The sequence below is a fragment of the Equus przewalskii genome, chromosome 1, assembly GCF_037783145.1.
Source record: "Equus przewalskii isolate Varuska chromosome 1, EquPr2, whole genome shotgun sequence".
NCBI classification, from domain to species: Eukaryota; Metazoa; Chordata; class Mammalia; order Perissodactyla; family Equidae; genus Equus; species Equus przewalskii.
This window is the reverse complement of record NC_091831.1, coordinates 135,000,001-135,021,429: the sequence shown is the minus strand read 5'-3', so window position 1 is coordinate 135,021,429 and position 21,429 is coordinate 135,000,001. Positions and strand designations below refer to the sequence as shown.

Here is a 21,429-nt window from a genome sequence, read left to right as displayed (position 1 = left end):
TATAATAGCCAACTTGTTATTAACTCTTTTTGACAGAAAATAGTTAGTGAGAGCTGAACACTAACAAGCAGAGAAAGAAAGCCACTGAGACTCTCGATTATTAATAGAAGCAGGAGTTATACTCTGAGACTTTTTGACACAAGATACAGGTAGTTAAAGGTCTTATTTAAAAATGGCACGGGACTCTGACAGCAGAAATGCTCTGAAAATCCCAATGATGGAAACAAGAAAAGAGAATAATGAATACATTTTTAAAAATATTTAGAGAAGTCTGCCACTTAACCTTGGTAGAAAAACTAATCAAAGTTGTTGTACAGTAATTACAAACCATTACACTTTTGTCATTTACTTAACTATATTTACATACCATAAGCATTAAGTGTCTTCAGTCAGATAAGAACAGGACAAAATAGCTACTTGTTATGAAGTATAAAGTGAAGACTGCTGCCTTTAAATCTACCACTTTTTGTTGTTATGATCTCAGGAGGGTATCAGGGAGAAGCTGGAAAGGAGAAATTGGGTCGTTGCTATACAATGAGATACTAGAAATTTTCACACAGCATGACTATTTTCACTTAGAAACAGCTTTATGATTGGGGATTTGTATGCCTGGCAATATATAAAACTGTAACTCTCCATTGTATCTTAAAACAGAAAATGAATGCTCCAAGACCCAAAGATATTTTTATAAACATATTGCTCACACAGAGAATTACAACATATCTTAAAGTACAAATGTAGCATGTAAGGAATATAAATATAACTACATATTTTAAATTGATTGCAAAAAAATAATATTACCAGTCTTTTTTTAATTCAGAAGCTTTTTGGTAGTATTTGATGGCTCAGGGGTCATTTAATATCTATTGAGGTCATGTGCGCCTATGCCTTCCTTTTCTTCTGATCCATTTCCATACAGCAAGGAAAAGGTATACAAGATGGTTCCCTTGACCCTAAAGCTATGTTGAAAATTTATTTTATGACAACGGTGTTTTACTTATTAGTAAGCATTTTTTAAAGTATCTATTGTCTTTTGGTACCTGCCGTGGTAGAGAGGGCCACTGCCAAGCATTATACATTCACAATGGTGCCACCTCTGAAAAACAGCATGCTCCATCTCAGGGAGGTCAGGTGTCTGGGCCTGGGGGTCAGATCTTGGCTCTGTCTTTTATTAACATGTGAACTTGGGCGATTTACTTAATCTCCCCTAAACTTAGTTTCATTAGTTTCACTGGGATAACAACAGCAACCACAAGAGATTGCTTTGAGGATTAAAATGGATGTACATAAACGTAAGTCCTGGCTCCTAATAGCCACTAAAATGATAGCTATGTAGTAACAATGTTTTGCTCAGCCCTACCTCTGGACCAGGAGGTAAAAGCTTTGGTGGGAAGAGTAAAGAAATAATGAAAACCTTCTTCCTCTCTGTTTCTTGCTTGCCCTCTGTCCTCTTTGTATTTCTCTACTGTAGTAAGTAGTAGCACGGGGTAGAGAAGGCTCTGGAATGTTGAGAAGGGCCGGAGCCAGACTCCAGGCTTACCTGAGTGTTGGTTCCAGGATTTCAGTGGAAAGGGTGAAGCAGATCATTGAGTTTACTGTGCAGGTAAGCTCACCAGGGTTATACAGCAGACAAAGATGGAGCCTGAAGCTTTAGTGAGGAGTGTAGACCATGCCCTGGGCTGTAGTCTTTTGTGTTACATTTCTTAAGGAGTCTGAGAACAGCAATCTATGACAAGATGGGCTGCAGGTGCAGAATCCTAAACAACTCTTGTACCTATTAAATTAGCAAAGGTAATTTTTAAAAATTAAACGTCAAAAAAATTTTAAGTTGATACCCTCCTGATATCATAACAACAAAAATTGGTAGATGTAAAGACAGCAGTCTTCACTTTATACTTCATAACAAGTAGCTATTTTGTTCTGTTCTTATCTGACTGAAGACACTTAATGCTTACAATATGTAAATATATTTAAGTAAATGACAAAAGTGCAATGGTTTGTAATTACTAACATTATTAAAGATCGAGCTCTTGACCATTCAAGGCCCACATCCTACATTTCAAGATCCAGAGGAAAAAGAAAACTATCTTTCCCTCTTCAACTTGGGCATTGATTGGACGGACTTGGGTCACATGTCCTCCCACCAACAAACCAGTCACCGCCCAGAGGATTAGCAGACATTTGGTCCTGTCCAAAATGTCCATAAGACATTTGGTTTTGGACAGGACAAATCTCAAGGACCTTTTGTCATGGACCAAATGTCTTACGGATGTTTTGGACAGGACCAGATGTTCTGCAAAGGCCCAGAGGAATACAGAACAATGAGAGACTTACCAGTGAAGGTGGATACCATGAACAATCATGCTCTTCAGACTACTCTCCTCATGCATTCTCCAAAGGAAAGGGGATGATGGTACCAGATAATGGACAATGGGAAGATGTCCTAGACAAAATAAATAAAAGTCACTAGAATCCAATATTCTGATCATGCCCTTTGCTATGACAATATTATTCCTGAGAATATATCTCAAGAAGTAAGTTGAAATGAGGGTAGGGGATGGGAGCCAACATATCATAGCTGTCCACATTTTTAACTTAAAATCAAAACAACACCCAATCTGGAAATGGCCCAAATGCTCCAATACTGAGAAATGGTAAAGGTACTTTGGTGCATTGTAATAATAAGCCATCTTATCCAATTCAATTTATTAAAGATTGAGAGTGTACTTTGTTCAACAGTTAGATAGTGGGAACGCAAGGATGGATAAGACATGGTCCCTCCGTGCCCTTAACTGGTCACATTGTCGTGTTAGTGATAACAGTAATGAGCATTTTTGAGCACTTACCAGTTGACAGGCAGTGTGTCAAATGCTGTATTCTTACAAATTCAATCCTCTGAACAATATTTTGAGACAGGCACTTTTGTTATATCCATTTTGTAGATGACGAAACTGATTTTAACTTCCCTCAAGTCACGCAGCTAATAAATGATGGAAATGGCACTCCATCTGAAGGCTTCTAACTCCAAAGTTCACATTGTAATAGAAGTTTAAAACAAAGCTGCAGGAACACAGCAAGAACGATTTTTTTACAGCATTACTGAGTTATAATTTGACATGCAATAAGCTGCACACATTTAAAGTAACAATTTGATAATCACTGAAATGCACCTATGAAGCAGTCTGTTCTCTTCTCTCTGACTATAGAGTCATGCGCATTTCTAGGATTTTGTATTTGTTTGACTTCTTTGAGTCAGCCTAATGATATTGAGATTCATCCATATTGTTGCATGTATCAAAAGAACTGAACAAAAGTTCAGTTGAGTAGTATTGCTGAGTAGTATTCCATTATTTGGACAAAAACGGGAATTTTGATTGTAGTTATGGTTATATTACTGTTATGTGTTTGTCACAGTTCATCAAATCATACACTACACTTAAAACAATGTATCTGTTGTATGTAAATTAGGCGAAATTACATATTTAGCCAAATTTTGCTATATCGGTTACAACTAATTTAAACTTACATGAGAGCACGTGTTCCTCTACATTCTGCCAACAGGGATAATACTAAACAAATTTTTAATCTCTGTTAAGCTTATAGATAAATAGTAATATACCATTGCTTTTTTTACTTGCAACTTTTAAAGTATGTTCTGGATGAACATTTATTTTTACTCAGTATTTTTTATATATGAAATGACTTTTCATATTATTTCCCATATTTCTATGTCTGGTGTTCATCTTTTCCTACTGAGTTGTAAAAATTCAATGTAGATTTTTAAATGGCACTTTGCAACCTACATTCAAATGTTTTTTGCCAATATGTTGTTTTTAACTTTACAATATATAGTTTTCATGGAAATGCTACTAATTTTATTTTTTTTAAAGATTGGCACCTGAGCTAACATCTGTTACCAATCTTCCTTTTTTTTTCTTCTTCTTCTTCTTCTCCCCAAAGCCTCCCAGTACACAGCTGTATATTCTAGCTGTAGGTCCTTCTGGCTGTGCAATTCAGGATGCCGCCTCAGCATGGCTTGATGAGCGGTGCCATGTCCACACCCAGGATCCAAACCAGCGAAACCTGGGGCCGCTGAAGCAGAATGTGCAAACTTCACCAGTAGGCCACAGGCCAGCCCCAAAATGTTACTAATTTTTACATAGTCAAATTTATTCTTCTATTCTCTTCCTTTATATAGTTCTGGTTTTATATCATACTAAGAAAGGCCATTCCTACTCCAAAATTATATACAGTAATCTATGTTTTCTTCTAGTACCTTATGGAGTCTTTTTTTTTTGTGAGGAAGATTCGCCCTGAGCTTACATCTGCGCCAATCCTGCTTTACTTTGCATGTGGAATGCATCCACAGCACGGCTGATGAGTGGAGTAGGTCTGCGCCCAGGACTGAGCCACTGAACCTGGGCTGCCAAAGTGGCGTGAGTGGAACTTTCACCACACAGCCACGGGGTCAGACCCCTGGAGTCATTTTGGTTATCAAATTTTGCTTCATGCAGAGTTTATTTTGGTATAAGTTGTCTGAACATGACTTATTCGAAAAATCTGGCTTTTTCCCACTAATGCCACATTTATCATATACTAAATTGCCATATCTATTGGACTTTATTTATGGATTGTATTCTGTTCAATTAATCTTTCTAGTCATATGTTCTATATTTTTAAGTGTTGATAATATTCACAATCTTACCCTGAGAAATGAGTGTGCATCTATCTGTTTTCTAGCTGCATCTTATCATGAGAAAGATAATAAGTAATTGCTCAGCTTAGTATTTTAATAAACCCAATGCAAAGTATCAATCTTTCAAATACACTACTTAATACCTATTACTGAGTGTTATATTTAGATTAGATCAAAATAATAACTCTAAAAGTAAAAATGTAACAACATAGGATACTAGGAAAATTTTTAGTCTTTTAGCATCAGTGAATGACCCTACAGTACTATATTTAGTTACCTTATTTAAGAACTCTAACATAGCAAAATCTTTTTGTAGTTTTATGGTCTTCTCCAAGGAGTGATTGGTACTGATGTTTAGTGCAGCAAACAGTGATTTTCTGATTGCACTAGTTCATTAGGACCGAGCTAGAATGAGCTTGCACATTTTGAATTAGACTACGGAAGGGTGAAAGTAGTAAATGAACCTTAACTCCATTTCCAGATTGGCACGTGGAAACCCAAAAGGTGCCCTTTGTCCATAGTCATTTCTTCATACACTGAAGAATTAATAATGCTTCTGCTCTAAATGAATGTGTTAAAACTGGAAGACTAGAGAACAAATCTTTTTCAATAACAGGGTCAGTAAACGTGAATCATCATTTATCTACCGATCCAGTAGGTTGTAAGAATAGACTGAGGTTTCCATGGCTTCCCCAGCCTGGGTACAAATGGGGTCATGGCCACAGCAACAACCTCAAGTCCTCCTCTTTTTTGTGTCATGATATTTTAGATGAGTTCTAGTTATAAAACAGATAGCTAGGTTGTATTTTGAAACCCTGTTTGACAATCTTCATGTTTCAAAAGACTAGTTTAACCCATTTTCATTTATTATGATCACTCATATATTTGGATTCACTCCTACCATATTATATTGTGTTTTCTACTTCTCTGCTTTATATCTATTCCTCCTCCTTTTGCTTATCTATTCATTTATTTATTTATTGGATTGATTGAGTTTTCTTTACTCACTTTCTCCCCCTTTAATAATTTGAGAGTTACTGATTGCACTTGACCAAAAATCTAAAATTAGTCAATATCCCTTCCTCCTTAAAACACAAGGACTCTGATGACAACAATCTCTTCCCACGCGCGCTCCTCCGTGTTAATCTGGACTGTTTCTTAGCTTCCCCTTATTTTTTCCAGTTCCACAGTAGTGATTCTTCACTTTCTTTTTCTTTCTTATGTAAACTGCTATTAACCTGATCTAGCCTCATCATTTTGCTCATAATATTCTTACAGTCCACACCTTGCTCTGGTTTAAATTTCCTGAAGTATATGCTTTTATAAATCTTTCTTCAGGGATCTGAGTGCAAAAAATTTATTCTTTCTTTGTTTAGAGGGATTTTATTTTTCCTTACTCTTGAAGACAATTTCTCTGGTTATAGATTTATAGACTGAGAATTATTTTCCTTCAACATTTTGAAATTATTATTCTATCATCTTATGACTGTTGACAGACAAGTCTACAGTCAGTCAGTTGAACTTTTTCCATCATAAATACACTGTCTTTTCCTCTTTGATGTCTTCTAAAATTTTCTTTCTGTCTTTGGTATTCTGTACTTCGGTGACAGTGTGTCTACTTCTGCCTTTCATGTGACTTATCCAGCAGAGGACTCCGTGTACCTTTAGTCTGAAGATTCATGTCTTTTCTTTTTTTTTCCATGTCTTTTAATTCTAGAAAATTTGCATTCATTTTCTCTTCAAATATTGATGCTCTTCTATTCTTTCCTTGTAGAACTGTTCTCAGATGTATGTTTGACTTTCTAATTAAACCCTTCATATCCTATAACCTCTCTTTTGTGCTTTCCATATCTTTCTGCTTTCTGTGTAAGATCCAGAAATCTATCTTCCAGATCACTAATTATATTTTTTACTATTTAAACATTTATTTAGTTTTGAATTCCAATGACTGCAATGACTATATTAATTTATAAAAATATACTTGGTTCTTTTAAAATTTTGCCTCCTTTTTTTCAGTGGCTTATTCATCATTGTGATTGCTATTAATTCTTTCATCTCTTTGATCATTTAAAAAAATTTATTTTGTAGACTTTTTGAGATTGTCCTGTTACCTGATGTTCTTAGCCTGCCAATTCTTTAGTTTGTTATGTCTGATGACTTTTATTCATGCTAGGTCATCTTCTGTTGTTTGTAAATTTTTATGGCTAGCTTAACTTTATTGGGGGTTTGCTTTATATGCGTGAATAAATGCATCCTAGAAAGGTCTCCATGAAGCAATTTTGTGGTTCTTTTTTCCCTGCTAGATGCCCTAAACTATTTCAATAGTCATGGATAATTTTCAAATTAAGGTCTTACCCACCATGGGGTAGAATAAATTCAAATGGTCTACACCACTCACAGTGCTGATGGAATAGTCTCAAGGCTTTAATTTCTTAGGGGATACCCCTTTCCCTAGCTGTCACAAAATCAGGCAGATGACTGGTTACTTTGCATCTTCTCAAAACTTCATGGGTGAAGTTTTCTAGTCTCCTTTTTGTAGAAATAGCAATGCTTTGGTGGATCCTAGCTTAATCGGGGGCTCAGTTCCAGTTCCTTATTTGGGGTCAAGGCTCTATGACAAAGTTAGCCAAGTCTCTATAAAGACATTAAAACCCCAATTCCTAGTCATTAGTCCTGATTAGGACTTCTCCTTCTGGTGGTGGTGGACTAGGTAATTTGGACCAATCCTCTTATTGAAGACAACTAAAAAGGTGTTAGAGGGACCGGCCCGGTGGCAGAATAAGTTCACATGCTCCACTTCAGCAGCCCGGGGTTCGCTGGTTTGGATCCCAGGTGCGGACCTATGCACCACTCATCAAGCTGTGCTGTGGCAGGCACCCCACACATAAAATAGAGGAAGATGGGCACAGATGGGCCAATCTTCCTCAGGAAAAAAGAGGAGGATTGGCACCAGATGTTAGCTCAGGGCTAATCTTCCTCACCAAAAAAAGAAAGTGTTAGAATACAACAATCATATTCTTAAAAGCATCAAAAAAATTTAAAATATATTGAGGAACTACTGGAGCTATATGAAGAGTAGAGGGCGACAAGTCAAAGATTTGCTTTCACCCTGGGGTCATTTGCTGATTCATAAAAGATAGCTGAGAGGACACTGAGAGATGTAGAACACCCAGATCCCCCATCAAGGAAGTACTGGGTGCTCCAGCTGCTGAGAGCACTGTCAACAGAGAGCCTTCAGTTATTATCTTTTTCGGGGATTGTCTTAGCTGTAGAGAGCCACCTGGCCAAGATTACGCCATTCCTAGGATGACCCACATCCAACAGTTGAGATAGGGGTAGAAAAGCTTGGTCCTTTTGGTTCTACTTAGGACTACACTAATAGGCCATTTCAACTTAGCTCTTATTGAGCCTGCATCACAGCTTGACTTTCCTTCTACTGAGTTCTTGCTTCCTTCCCCACTCTTTCAAAATTGTTGATCTCGATGGCACTCACAAATGAACATCTTAAACACTAAACTCCATCTAGCTCCACAGAATTATCAAAGGCATTTCTGTTGCAGGTTGGGTTTTCCGTGAAGCAGAGCTTTTCATAGTTTTGAAGAGTTAGTGTGGAAAACTTAGGAGTCCAGGACTTAACTAAAGGTCATCTGTGACCCAGAAAATCTGAAGTCCTGAGATTGGAGTACAATGATTTGAGATGACTGGTGCATTCATTCAAGCACTTGACAGCAGCAACATAATTCATCTTGGACAACTACAAATCAGTAAGAAAAAAGAGAAATAACCAAGTAGAAAAATCGACAAAGACTTGGATAGGTGCTCAACTCAGTAGTCATTAGGAAAATGCAGACTAAACTAATAGATACTACTGGTTGCCCACCAGAATGGCTAAAATTTAAGACTAACAATACTAAAAGTTGGCAAGGATGTGGAGGAAGAGAAACTGTCATGAACTTCTAAGGCAAGCATAATTGGTAGAACCACTTCAGAAAATAGTTTGATATCATCCACTAAATTTTAAGATATGCATACTTCATGATCCACCAATTTCACTGCTATGTATGTTCATACTCTAAGTAATTGCATGTGCATATGGATCAAGAGACATATATAAGGATGTTCACTACAGTCAAGGAATTGCTATTGATAGTACTACTATTTATAGTAGCAAAAAAACCCTGGAAAATATCCAAGTATCCATCAACAAGAAATGTAGGAATTGTGTCCCTTAACTATAGAATGTAAAATACACATTACACAATGAAATAACATTAATGAAAAGAAACAAACTAAAGATACAATTCAGATGCAACAACATAGATAAGCTAACGTAATGTTAAATACAAGAAGCCAGACACAAAATAACACACTTTATGTGATTCAATGCACATTAAGTACAAAACCAGGCACAACTAAGTATACTGTTTAGAGATACATGTTTTAGGTGGTCAAATATAAAGAAAAACAAGGACATGTCAGTACTAGAAACCCTAAAGATTATGCACGCCACACACAAAATTGTTAGAACTAATGAATAAATTCAGCAAAGTTGCAGGATACAAAATCAACACACAAAAATTAGTTGCATTTCTGTATACTAATAGTGAACAATGAAAATGGAATTAAGAAAACAATTCAATTTACATCAAAAAGAATAAAATACTCAGGAATAAACTTAACCAAGGAAGCAAAAGACTTGTATACTGATAACTACAAAACATTGTTGAAAGAAATTTAAAAAGACACAAATAAGTGGAAAGAAATCCCATGTTCATGAGTTGGAAGACTTACTATGGCTATATTGTCAATACCTTAGGTTAAGTGATTTACAAATTCAATGCAATCCCTACAAAAATCTTAATGGCATTTTTGCAGAAACAGAAAATTTATATGGAATCTCAAGGGACCCCAAACAACCAAAACAATCTTTTTTTTTTTTTTTTTTTTTAAGATTGGCACCTGAGCTAACAACTGTTGACAATCTTTTTTTTTTCTTTCTGCTTTTATCTCCCTAAATACCCCTGGTACATAGTTGTATAGTTTTAGTTGTGGCATGTGGGATGCCGCCTCAGCATGGCCTGATGAGTGACGCCATGTCCACGCCCAGGATCCAAACCGGCGAAACCCTGGGCCACCGAAGTAGAGTGCGTGAACTTAACCACTCTGCCACAGGGGCTAGCCCCAGCCAAAACAGTCTTGAAAGGAAAAACAGAGTTTGATGTCTCACACTTCCTGATTTCAAACTTACTACAAAGTTATATTTATCGAAATGGGTGGTACTGGCATAAAGAGAGACATATAGTCCAATGGGATAGAAGAGGGAGCCCAGAAATAAAAATTTGCATATATGGTCAAATGATTTTCAACAAGGGTGCCAAAACAAATTAATTGGAAAGAATAGCCTTTTCAATTATTGGTTTCAGGACAACTGGATATCTACACACAGAATAATGAAGTTGGATCATTTCCTATCACCATATACAAAAATTAAATCAAAATGGATCAAACATCTAAATATAAGAGCTAAAATTCTAAAACTCTTAGAAAAAAACATGGGGGAAGCTTTTGATACTGTATTTGACAATGATTTCTTGGATATGGCACCAAAAATGAAGCAACAAAAGAAAAAGTAGACAAATAGGACTACATCAAAATTTTAATATTTTATCAAAAGGTACTATCAACACAGTAAAAAGGCAATGCACAGAATGGAAGAAAATATTTGCAAATTATATGTCTGAGAAAGAGTAAATATCAAGAATATATGAACAACTCCTAAAACTCAACAACAAAAAAACGAAACAACTCAATTCAAAAATGGGCAAAGGACTTGAATAGACTTTTCTCTAAGGAAGATGGAAAATGGTCAAGAAGAACACGAAAGGATGTTCAACCTCACTAATCATTAGGGAAATGCAACTCAAAACCACAATAACAGCTGACATCCATTAGGGTATGTAATGTCAAAAAAACAAAATAGAATGTGTTGACAAGGATATAGAGAAATTAAAACCCTTGTGCACTGTTGGTAGGATTGTAAAATGGTACTGCCACTGTGGAAAATAGTAGGTGCTTCCTTAAAAAATGAAAATTAGAATTATCATATGATCCAGCAATTCCATATCTGGGCATATACCCAAAATAATTAATAGCAGGGTCTTGAAGAGATATCTGTACACCCAAATTCATAATAGCACTATTCATCATAGCCAAAAGGTAGAAGCAACCCAAGTGTCCATCAATGGATGAATGGATAAGCAAAATATAGTATATACGTACAGTGGAATATTATTCACCCTTAAAAAGGAATGAAACTCTGACACATGGTACAACATGGGTGAAAGTTGAGGACGTTATGCTAAGTGAAATAAACCAGTTACAAAAAGACAAATACTGCATGATTCCACTTATATTTGGTACTTAGAGTAGTCAAAATCATAGAGACAGAAAGTAGAATGGTGGTTGCTAAAAGCTATGGAGAGGAGATAATGAGGAGTTATTTTTTGATGGATATAGAGTTTTCATTTTGCAAGATGAAAGAATTCTGGAGATGGATAGTGGCGATGGTTACACAACAATATGAATATGAATGTACTTAATATCACTGATCTGTACACTTAAAGATAATTAAGATGGCAAATTTTATGCTATGCATATTGTACCACAATAAAAAAAATTGAAAAAAAATTCATTGGTCATAGATATGTAGTTTATTTCTGAACTCTCTATTCTATTCCACTGATCTATATGTCTGTCCTTAAGCCAGTACCACATTGTTGTGATTATGTAGCTTTGTAGTAAGTTTTCTTTTCTATTGAGATATAATTTACATATAACTTTATATTAATTCAAGTGTACAACACAATGATTTGGTATTTGTATACACAGTGAAATAATCACCACAATAAGTCTAGTTACCATCCATCACCACACAAAGTTACAAAATTATTTTTCTTGTAATGCGAACAGTTAAGATTTACTCTCTTAGCAACTTTCAGATATGCAATACAATATTATTGACTGTATTCACCATGCTGCACATTACATCCCCATGACTTATTTATTTTATAACTGTAAATTTGTACCTCTTGACCCCCTTCACCCATTTTGCCCACTCCGTTAACACCCCTCCCCTCTGGCAACCACCAATCTGTTCTCCCTATCTATGAGTTTTGTTTGTTCATTTGGGGTTTTTTTTAGATTCCATATATAAGTGAAATCATATGGTATTTGTCTTTCTCTGTCTGACTTATTTTAACTTAGCATAATACCCTCAAGATCCATCCATGTTGTTGCAAATGGCAAAATTTCATTCTTTTTTATGGCTGAGTAGTATTTCATTGTATATGTATCTATATATATATATATATACCACATCTTCTTTATCCACTCATCCATCAGTGGACACTTAGGTTGTTTCCATATCTTGACTATTGTAAATAATGTTACAATGAACATGATGGTGCATATGTCTTTGAAAATTATTGTTCTCATTTACTTCAGATAAATACTCAGCAGTGGAATTGCTGGATCATATGGTAGTTTTATTTTTAATTTTTTGAGGAACTTCCATACTGTTTTCCGTAGTGACTATACCAATTTACATTCCCACCAACAGTGCACAAGTGCTCCCTTTTGTCCACATCCTCACCAGCACTTGTTATTTTTTGTCTTTTTGATAATAGCCATTCTAACAGGTGTGAGTTGATATCTCATTGTGGTTTTGATTTGCATTTCTCTGATTATTGATGTCGAGCATCTTTTCATGTACCTGTTGGCCATCCATATATCTTCTTTGGAAAAATGTCTATTCAGACCCTCTGCCCATTTTTTAATTGGATTGCTTGTTTATCTGCTATTGAGTTGTATGAGTTCTTCCTATATTTTGGATATTAACCCCATATGGAATATATGATATACAAATTTTTCTCCATTCAGTGTTTCTTTTTACTTTTTTGATGGTTTCCTTTGCTATGCAGAAGGTTTTCAGTTTGATGGAGCTCCACTTGTTTATTTTTGCTTTAGTTGCCTTTGCTTTTGCTGTCAATCAAAAAATCATTACCAAGACCAATGTCAAAGAGCTTACTGCCTATGTTTTCTTCTACGAGTTTAATGGTTTCAGGTCTTACATTCAAGTCTTTAATTTATTTTGAGTTGATAGTGGTCCAGTTTCATTCTTTGCTTGTGGCACTCTGTTTTTTCCAATACCATTTATTGAAGAGATTGTCCTTTCCTTGTCGTATATTCTTGGCTCCTTTGTTGTAAATTAATTGACCATATATATGTAGGTTCATTTCTTGGCTCTTTATTCTGTTCCATTGATCTGTGTGTCTGTTTTTATGCCAATATCATACTATTTTGATTACTATAGCTTTGTAATATAGTTTTAAATCAGGGAGCATGATGCCTCCAGCTTTATTCTTCTTTCTCAAGATTGCTGTAGCTATTTGGTGTCTTTTGTGGTTCCATACAAATTTTGGGATTGTTTGCTCTATGTCTGTGAAAAATGCCATTGGAAGTTTGAATGCAATTGCATTGAACTGTATATTGCTTTGGTACTATGGACATTTTAACAATATTGTTTCTTCCAATTTGTGAGCACACAATATCTTTCTATTTATTTGTGTCTTCAATTTCTTTCGTCAGAGTCTTGTAGTTTCAGTGCATGGATCTTTTGCTTCCTTGGTTAAATTTATTTCTAGGTATTTAAATCTTTTTAATGTAATTGTAAATGGGATCGATCTCTTAATTTTTCTTTCTAATAGTTCATTGATAGTGTATAGAAATGCAACCAATTTTTTGTATGTTGATTTTGTACGCTACAACTTTACTGAATTTGCATATTAGTATTACTTCTAACAGGTTTTTGGTGGGGTCTTTGGGTTTTCTATATATAAAGTCACGTTGTTCACAAATGGTGATAGTTTATATATTCCTTTCCAATTTGGATGCCTTTTATATCTTTTTCTTGCCTAATTGCTCTGGCTACTTCCAATAATATTTTGAATAAAAGTGGCAAGAGTAGACATCCTTTTCTTGTTCCTAATCTTAGAAGGAAAGCTTTCAGCTTTTCATTGTTGACTATGATCTTAGCTGTGGTTTTGTCATATATGGCCTTTATTATGTTGAGGTACATTCCTTCTATGACTGCTTTGTTGAGAATTTTTATCAAAAATCCATTATGAATGTTGTCAAATGCTTTCTATCCATCTATTGACATGATCATATGATTTTTGCCCTTCACTTTGTTAATGTGGTGTATCATGTTGATTGATATGTGAATGTGGAACCATCCTTGCATCTCTGAAATAAATCCCACTTGATCATAGCGTATGATCCTTTTGGTATATTATTGAATTCAATTTGCTAATATTTTGATGAGGAGTTTTGCACCTATTTTCCTTTTTAATGTTGTCTGGTTTTGGTATCAGGGTAATGCTAACCTTGTAAAATGAATTTAGAAGCATTCCCTCCTCCTGATTTTTTTGGAAAAGTTTGAGAAGGAAAGGTATTAGGTCTTCTTTGAATGTTTGATACAATTCACCAGTGACACCATCTTGACTTTTGTTTGTTGGGAGGTTTTTGATTATGGATTCAATCTCTTTACTAGTAATCAGTCTATTCATATTTTCTATTTATTCATGATTCATTCTTGGAAGATTGTATGTTCTAGGAATTTATCCCTTTCTTCTAGGTTATCCAATTTGTTGGAGTATAATTGTTCATAGTAGCCTCTTACGATCCTTTGTATTTCTGAGGTACCAATTGTAACTTCTCCTCTTTCATTTTTGACTTTGCTTGAACCCTCTCTTTTTTTCTTGGTGAGTCTAGCTAAAGGTTAGTCAATTTTGTTTATCTTTTCAAAGAACTAGCTCTTAGTTTCATTGCTCTTATCTATTATTTTTCTAGTCTCTATTTCATTTATTTCCAGTCTGATCTTTATTATTTCTTCCTTCTACTAACTTTGGGCTTCATTTATTCTTCTTTTTCTAGTTCCTTTAGGTGTAAAATTAGATTGTTTATTTGAGATTTTTCTTGTTTCTTGAGGTAGGGCTGTATTGCTAAGAATTTCCCTCTTAGAATTGTTTTTGCTGCATCCCACAGATTTTGATATGTTGTATTTCCATTTTCATTTGTCTCAAGGTATTTTTTGATTTCTCCTTTGATTTCTTTGTTGACCCATTGGTTTTTTAGTAGCATGTTATTTAATCTCCACATATTTGTGATTTTTCTAGTTCTCCTTGTAACTAATTTCTAGTTTCATACCATTGTGATCAGAAAAGATGTCTGATATTATTTCAATATTCATAAATTAGTTAGACTTGTTTTGTGACCTAACATACAATCTTTCCTGGAGAATGTTCCACGTGTACTTGAGAAGAATATGTATTCGGCTTTTGGATGGAATGTTCTGTATATATCTACTAAGTTCATCTGGTCTAATATGTCCTTTAAAGCTGATGTTTTCTTATTGTTCTTCTGTCTGGATGATCTATCCATTGATGTAAGTGGGGTATTAAAGTCTTCTACTATTATTGTATTGCTGTCAATTTCTCCCTTTAGGTCTGTTAAAATTTGCTTTATATATTTAGGTGCTCCTATATTGAGTCCATAAATATTTTAAAATGTTATATCTTCTTGTTGGATTGACCCCTTTATCATTATGTAATGTCCATCTTTGTCTTTAATTACAGCCTTTGTTTTAAAGCCTATTTTGGCTGATATAAGTATAGCTATATTAGATTTCTTTTGGTTTCCATTTGCAAGAAACATCTTTTTCCATCCCTTCACTTTCATTTTGTCTGTATCCTTACACCTTAAGTAAGTCTCTTGTAAGCAGCATATAGACAGGTCTTGCTTTTTTAATCCATTCAGCCAATCTATGTCTTTTGATTGGAGAATTTAGTCCATTTATATTTAAAGTAATTATTGATAGGTATGTACTTGTGCCAATCTGTTAATTGTTTTATGGCTGTTTTGTAGTTCTTCTGTGTTCCTTTCTCTTCTCTTGCTGTCTTATAGTAAGTTTTGAAATCAGAAAGTGTGAGTCCTCCAACTTTGTTCTTCTTTTTCAAGATTGTTTTGGTTAATTGGGGCCTTTTGAATTTCTATATGAATTTGAGAATTCGCTTTTCCAATTCTGGAAAAAAGGCCCTTGGAGTTTTGCTAGGGATTGCAGTGGATCTATAGATCACTTGGATAGTATTTCCATCTTAATAATATTATGCCTTCCAATCCATAAACACAGGATGCTGTTCCATTTATATAGGGCCTCTGTATTAGTCTGTGTTCTCCAGATAAACAGAACCAATAGGATAGAACTGAGAAACAAAGAGAGAGAAAGAGAGAGAGAGTGAAATAGAATAAGAGAGAGAGAGAGATTTACTAAAAGGAATTGGCTTATGCCATTATGGAGGCTGAGAAGTCCAAGATCTGCAATTGGCAAGCTGGAGACCCAGGAGAGCTGAATGTATTGTTCCAATTTGAGTACAAAGGGCTAAGAACCAGAACCAATAAAGTAAATTCCAGTCGAAGTCCATATCTGAAGAAAGGAGAAGACAAATGTACCAGTTCTGAGACAATCAGAGAGAAAGAGTTCTTTCTTGTTCAGTCTGTTATTCTATTCAGGCCTTCAACAGATTGGAAGAGGCCCACGCACATTGGGGAGGGCAATCTGCTTAATCAAATGTTAATCTCATCTAGAAAGATCCTCACAGACACACTCAGAAATAATGTTTAACCAAATATCTGGGCACCATTGCCTAGTCAAGATGACACATAAATTTAACCATTATAATTGGTTCTTACCTGCAGCCAAGATTGAGAACCACTGCTCTGGGTAGTTGAAAGAATGAAATTTAAAGTCTGGAACTGTCTTCAAGGAGTTAATAGTCATCTCAATGGTCAGGCGTTTCTCACAATAAGTAGGAGCACAAGATTAGAGAATGCAAAATAGGTCAGCTTGGGATGGAGAAATTGGAAGAAATGCTATTCTAACAAAGGTTTGCTTTATGTAGATCTAGAAACATGTTCATTTTTCTCTGTATCCCCATACAAGTAAAACAGATGCTAAACACATAAACAGGGATTTTGATCTCTTTTAAGCAACAAACTACTTCAAAATTCTAATACAGGTTTGTTGCATTAAACAAGAAAGATGACTTTAATTTTCTAGCATAATTTGAAAACTTGCCATTCAATTACTAAATATTTAAAAACTTTTCAGTATGTTCTCTCTTGTATTCTTATAATCATTTTATGAGTTGGGGGAAAAGTCAGTGTAGCATTCATGAATAAGTAAGCATAAAGCCTGCACTGATGCAAATTCAGTGATGATCACTATTGTGTTTTGTCATTTGGCAGCAAGAATAGACTCAAGATCTAAACAAAATTGGCATTGAATTTGTGATGTTTTATTCTACAGCTCCAAGTTTCAAAATACAGAATTTGAACCTGTTTATCCTCTTGCAGCATATTTAGTACCAAAGACAAACTACTGAGTGTGAATCTCGTTTCCTATTGGCAAAGTGTGGACCTGTTCTCCATTTAATGAACCATCTGTCACAGCAAGTGGGAAAAGGTGCATGGAGAAATTGGAAAAGCCAGTGATGTATTCTTATCTCAATCAAAGGCTGATTTCTGACTTCTTTCTGGTAATAATTGAGCTAAACTCAGAGTTAACCGTCTTTGGCAGGACAGAAAACAATTCAGAATACACTTAGACCATCTGAGCTCTGAACTCTATTTTCTTATTCTGTGTGACAGTTAGCTTTGAGAATGTTATCAAAGCTCTCCAAGTCTCTTTCTGTTAATTTATGCAACAGATAATGATAATATATACCTCATAGGGTTGTCATAAATATTAAAAGACATGACCTATTTAAAATCAATAGCACAGTTTTAGAGATGTACTCAATAGGTGTTGGTTCCCTCCTTCTGTCTTTCAGTTTTCCACTACCTTTCCTCTTCCCCAGGTAGGAAGTACCCAGACTTGACTTGTCGTCTGTCTAAACCTATACTTTGGATGATACCATGTACTAGTCGGAGACTGAGGTTGAGCTAAACTAGGAGGAAGAAAATAATCCATGCCAAATTCCAATATTTGATAGAAGTGAAGCTGAAGGGTAGAGCGAATCCAGATAAATTGGAGCCTCTTGAGAACCACAGTAACGTGAGCATACTGAAATGGCTATTGTTTGAATCGGGTTTTTGGTGTATTGTGTCAGTCCTCGAGGTACTGGAAGAGAGGGAAAGAGATTTACTTGATAAATAATTTGAAAATACTTTTAGAGTCTATATGACCCTATCAGCTAACTCCAATCTATCCTAAAAGCTGGAGTCCACCTACAATAATAACAACAGCAACAATGGAATATAGCAAGTGCTAGTGAGGAGGTAGAGAAACTGGAAACCTTGCACACTGCTGTTAGTGGAGTAAAATGGTCCAGTCACTGTGGAAAACAGTGCAGTGATTCCTCAAAAAGTTAAAAATAGAATTACCAGCTGACTCCACAATTCTACTTCTAGATATATACCCCGAAAGATTTGAAAACACATACTTCAACAAGTATATGTACATGCATGTTCACAGCAACACTAATCCTAACAGCCAAAAGGTAGAAACAACCCAAATGTCCATCAACGGATGACTGATAAACAAATTACGGTATATATATATATATATATATAATTGAATATTAATTAGCAACAAAAAGGAATGAAATATTGATACATGCTACAATGTGGATGAACCTCAAAAATGTTACGCTAAGTTAAAGAAGCCAGACATATAGTCACATATTGTATGATTTTATATATATATATGAAATATCCAGAATAGATAAATCCACAGAGAGAGAATACAAATTGGTGGTTGCCAGGGGCCGGTGGGGAGGGGACAATGGGGAGAAACTACTTAGTGGGGTGGGTATTTTACTTTGGAATGACGGAAATGTTTTGGAACTAGATAGAGGTGGTGGTTGCACACATTGTGAATATAGTATATGCCACTGAATTGTTCACTTTAAAATGGTTATTTTTATGTTATGTGATTTGACCTCAAAACATTTTTTTTTAAAAAGGATATTATATGTGGCTCACAGAATTGCCAGAAAAGTTGGAGAACTAGGCTGAGAAAATTGACCAGAAAAAAAAGGAGGCCAGACAGTCAGAATTACATGAAATTCATGCCACAGTATCGGTCTAGGGGGCCACTGCTGCTCTGAGCTTGAGGATATATACCAAGCTGGCATAGAAGCTTCATTTATTCAATTATGGATAGTGCCACGGGCACTGTTACCCCTGGAAATAGAACGTTGCACCATTGTCGAAAAATGAATTCTTGATTGGTCCTGCGTCTTTGCTTCATTATCTCAGGGTCCTAATGGGGCAAATCTGATTAGTTGAGTCTAATTCAAGCGCCAACATCCTAGCTCAAGGCAGTTGGACAGGAAAGTATTTAGCTTTTTCTGCTCATATAGTAAGAGGCAGGCCTTATCTGATTCACTGGGCAAGAAATTCCTCAACAAAGAAATGGTTCAGATGTTAGGTAGCCTTTTCCCTCCAAATGGTAAATTTCTACTGCATATTTAACCTTGTTTTGGAAGTTCTAGGTCATGTGATAAGAAAATATTGGTAAAGGAGAAAAACATCTCTATTTGCAGATGACACCCCAGTGAAAAACTGGAAATGCCAGTGAAAAACTACAAGAACTAACTGAAAAAAATTGTTAAAATGGCCAGATACAAGATGAATATACAAATGCCAATAGCTTTTCTAACGCATTAGAATGGAAATTGGAAATTTTCCCATCATAGTATCAAAAAATAGTAAATACTTAAGAAAACTTATGATAAAGAATTCTGTCATCTTGCTGAAAGACGTAAAACAAAACTTGAACTAATAGACATATCACATGTATCATGAATGGGAAGAGTTAATATTATAAAAACTTCAGTCCTCCCCAAATTAATACTTAAAGTGAATATAATCAAATCAGAAGGGTTCTTCATGGAACTAGATAAAAAGGTTCATTTGAAAAAGTTCCCAGGGAAAAGTTCATATGGAAGTGAAAAAAATCTCCAAGCATATCCAAAATATCGTGAAAGACAATAGAGAGTAGCCAAAATATCATGAAAAACAATTGCCTTCAGATATTAAACCTTACCACAAAGCTACTGTAATCAAAGCAGTCTAAGATAAGCACTGAAGTAGACAATTACAGTAATAGAACAAATACAGAGGCAGAAACCAACCCTTGTTATAAAGGTGACTTTTCAATTTTGTTATAAAATGGTGGTTTATTTAATAAGTTGTATTTTCTTATAGTTGACTAAAGAACAATGCATACAATGTGATTCTGTTTGACTAACACATAAGTGTGTGTATGTCTGTGTATGTATAGGTCTATCTACACACACACATAGCCTGGGAGCATACGTGTCAAATTGTAAGTGATTAATTCTAGGAATTAGGATTTGGAAAGGGAATAGGGAGAAAAGGGGCTTTCATTTTTTATTTTACGTGCTTCTGTATTATGAGTTTAGGTTGTTTTGGTTGGTTGGTTGGTTAGTTTACAAAGAGAGTAAAACCACAGTTTGATAGAATCGATAGCAGATACAGCAACAAGCATTGAATAACTTTCACATGTGCCACAGTGGGCCTAATTTATTTTTTCAATATCTACCTTCTGAGTGTTGCTTCTTTAACAAAGACTTTAGAAATTCTGGGATCTCATCAATAGTCTCCAATATAACCTTTCCCTTGGACCAATATATAATTTTAGGCTCATTCTTTTCAGTACTCAACAATTTTAACTAATTTCAGACAATCAATTGGTTTTAGATTACTTGGTACAATCAATGCACTATATTTTTAGCCACTGTTTGTTTTCTCTGTCAATAAAGTCTTAATATATATGACATGCCTTCTCTAACAGGTCACCCAATGTTTCTCAATTTAGAATTTGGTTCCAGCTGCCCATGAAAACACACTCATTTTGGACCTCAGCTTCAGCTATTCTGAGTTGTTTAACCTAAGTCTTACTTTCCTCCTCTCCAAATGATTATGAGAGTTGTACTTCCAAATAAAATTGTGAGAGATAAAGGACATGAAATACTTAGAATCGTGCTTGGCACACAATAACTAGGTTGTGAATATTTTCTGTTTTCCAACACCTGACAAAAAAAAAACTATTTTTTCTTTGGAATCCTCCCAAAGAAAAATCTATTTATTAGAAGGACAAAATGAATTAAGTGGTAGGTACAAAATAGTAATACATAGTATGAGGTAAAAATTACAAGATAGGTGCCAACACTGCCTTGCAAGAACTTTTTTTCATTCTCTCATTCATTTATTCATGCTTCTTAGCACCTCTGCTATCTCCAGGCACTCTCTTATGTATGGGGGATCCAGAGAGAAAGTTACTTGATCAAAGTTGTTAGCTGGCATAGTAGACTATTAATTATCCCCAGCAATACCTCTTCTCTTTCTTTCTGGTAGGCACACGGCAGCCAACATTAAAAATTACATTTCCTGGGGCTGGCCCCGTGGCCGAGTGGTTAAGTTCGCGCGCTCCGCTACAGATGGCCCAGTGTTTCGTTGGTTCGAATCCTGGGCGCGGACATAGCACTGCTCATCAAACCACGCTGAGGCAGCGTCCCACATGCCACAACTAGAAGGACCCACAACTAAGAATATACAACTATGTACCGGGGGGCCTTGGGGAGAAAAAG

The 21,429-nt window shown here is 35.4% G+C and overlaps 1 long non-coding RNA gene across 1 annotated transcript; it reads right to left on the bottom strand.

Moving 5' to 3' along the window:
• Positions 1 to 367: 367 nt before the first annotated feature.
• On the bottom strand, positions 368 to 17,933 carry LOC103548476 (uncharacterized). The gene is made up of 5 exons (XR_011528303.1): positions 16,505 to 17,933; positions 2,847 to 3,060; positions 2,335 to 2,443; positions 1,541 to 1,774; positions 368 to 502 (listed from the first exon to the last, which is right to left on the bottom strand). It is a non-coding gene; the product is annotated as an uncharacterized lncRNA (long non-coding RNA).
• Positions 17,934 to 21,429: the final 3,496 nt, after the last annotated feature.